The sequence below is a fragment of the Penaeus vannamei genome, chromosome 23 (assembly GCF_042767895.1).
Source record: "Penaeus vannamei isolate JL-2024 chromosome 23, ASM4276789v1, whole genome shotgun sequence".
Lineage (NCBI taxonomy): Eukaryota > Metazoa > Arthropoda > Malacostraca > Decapoda > Penaeidae > Penaeus > Penaeus vannamei.
In genome coordinates, this window is record NC_091571.1 from 2,013,766 (window position 1) to 2,016,265 (window position 2,500).

Below are 2,500 nucleotides of genomic sequence, written 5' to 3' on the forward strand. Positions count from 1 at the left end.
GGGGGGAAAGGGAGGAGGATGGCAAGGGGGAGGAAGGGGTTTAGGGTGGGGGAAGGGAGGATGGCAAGGAGTGTGGTTTACACTTAACCACTTAACCACACACACACTACACCTGCCCTCACACCCCAAAAAAAAAAGAGACACCAATTTGAACAAATAAACTCTCATTTTTATTCTTTTCACAATCTACTTCTTCTCTATACCTGCCTCCCTCTCCTCCCTCCCTCCCTCCCTCCCTCCCTCCCTCCCTCCCTCCCTCCCTCCCTCCCTCCCTCCCTCCCTCCCCTCCACTCCCTCCCTCTTCGTCCCGACCAAGAAAGAAAACCTTTTACAAGACAGACAGACAACCCTCAACCACCGTATTCTCAAACCAAACTTAAATAAAAAAAGATTTACCTGGAGTCCTTAAGTCCTTGTTTATCCCGTGTTCCTTGAGTCCATCTTGGCGGGGTCGCGAGCATCCACGCCTGGAGGGGGGGGGGGAGAGAAACCATTCCGTTAGGGAGTTTGAAAAGGAAAAAAAATATGTCATTTTCAGATTTTCTGTTTTTTTTCGATTTCTCTATTTTTATCTCTATCTGTTTTATTTATTTATTTATTTTCATCTGTCTCTATTTATCTGTCTGTCTCTGTATCTATTCCTATCTGTCACTATCTCTCTCCACCTCTGCTCTCTCTCTCTCTCTCTCTCTCTCTCTCAGTCTCATCTCTCTCTCTCTCTCTCTCTCTCTCTCTCTCTCTCTCTCTCTTTTTTCTCTCTCTCTCTCCACTCTTTGTCTGGCTCTCCCTCTCTCTCTCTCTCTCTCTCTGTCTGTCTCTCTTTCTCTCTCTCTCTCTCTCTCTCTCTCTCTCTCTCTCTCTCTCTCTCTCTCTCTCTCTCTCTCTCTCTCTCTCTCTCTCTCTCTCTCCCTCTCCCTCTCCCCCCCCCCCCCTCTCTCTCTCTCTCTCTCTCTCTCTCATACTCTTACTACACTAGATGTATGTGTATGTATGTATGTCTATATATATATATATATATATATATATATATATATATATATATATATATATACATGTATACATATATACATATATACATTTATATATATATATATATATATATATATATATATATATATATATATATATATACTTATACTGTGCATGCATGAGTGCGTGTGTACTTGTGTACATATCCGCGTTCATGGTGTGTATAAAAAGCACATTATCATAAAAATAATAAAATGCAAAACGCATATAAATCATGACAAACTGAGTAAACTGGCGACAACACCCAACTGGCAGTGACAGGGGGCAGAGGGCAGGGACACGAGGCAAGGGAGGTGAGCCAAGGGGAGGGGGCAGAGGAGAGTGGGCAGAGGAGAGTGGGCAGAGGAGAGTGGGCAGAGGAGAGTGGGCAGGGGGCAGAGGAGAGTGGGCAGAGGAGAGTGGGCAGGGGGCAGAGGAGAGTGGGCAGGGGGCAGAGGAGAGTGGGCAGAGGAGAGTGGGCAGGGGGCATGAGCAGAAGCAGAAGCAGGGTGTTGTGGGCAGAGGAGTACGAAGCAAGGGACATGGAAGCAAGGGGCATAGAAGCAGGAGGGATCGAAGCAGGGGGACATATGACCAAGAGGCGAGGAGGAGGAAGAATGAGGCAAAAGGGGAAATGAAGCAGAAGGACTGAGGCAAAGGGGGGGGGGTGTAGCAGGGAGCAAAAGCAGGACTTATGCAAGGGGGATGTGAAGCAGGGGGCAGAGACAGGGGAGCAGAAATAGAAGGACTTGAGCAAGGGAGATACGAGGTAGGGAGCAGAGCACAGAAGAAGAGAGAGAGAGAGAGAGAGAGAGAGAGAGAGAGAGAGAGAGAGAGAGAGAGAGAGAGAGAGAGAGAGAGAGAGAGCGAGAGAGCGAAGGCGAGAGGCGAGAGGCGAAGGCGAAGGCGAGAGAGGCAGAGAGCGAGCGAGGCGAGAGCGAAGGCGAGAGCGAAAACGAGAGGGCGAGGCGAAAGCAGGCGAAGGCGAGAGCGAAAGCAGAGAAGAGCGAGCGAGAGAGAGAAGGCGAAGAGAGAAGGCGAGAGCGAGAGCGAGAGCGAGAGCGAGAGCGAGAGCGAGAGAGAGAGAGAGAGAGAGAGAGAGAGAGAAAGAGAGCGAGAGCGAGGTTCCCAGCCCCCAAGCCTCTTCTCCCCTGCCCATCCACCAGAACATTGGCTCAACAAGGCATAATTGAGCCACAACGGGGTAACCGCGTGACCCCTGCCAGTGACCAGTCCGCTCTCAGGATGCATGACCTTTCTTCTGAGACCTTGACCTTACTCAACCCTCCCCCCCATGGCCCCTCCCCCCTCCCAGACGCCAGCCACACCTTTCACACGGTGCCTGCCGCGCTTCTCAGGCCCCCCTCCCTCCCTCCCTCCCTCCCTCCCTTCCTCCCTCCCTCCTCCTCTCTCCCTCCCTCCCTCCCTCCCTCCCTCCCTCCCTCCCTCCCTCCCTCCCTCTCTCCCTCCCTCCCTCCCTCCTACTCCTGGC

The 2,500-nt window shown here is 51.4% G+C and overlaps 1 protein-coding gene across 2 annotated transcripts in view; it reads right to left on the bottom strand.

Annotated features, from left to right (window-relative positions):
* Exn (Ephexin) overlaps positions 1-2,500 on the bottom strand; it is a 286,327-nt gene that overhangs the window by 198,879 nt on the left and 84,948 nt on the right. For both annotated transcript variants that reach the window (XM_070137586.1, XM_070137587.1), the window contains exon 2: positions 397-467. The gene's annotated coding sequence lies outside the window, so the exon portion shown is untranslated. The remainder of the gene's footprint in view (positions 1-396; positions 468-2,500) is intronic.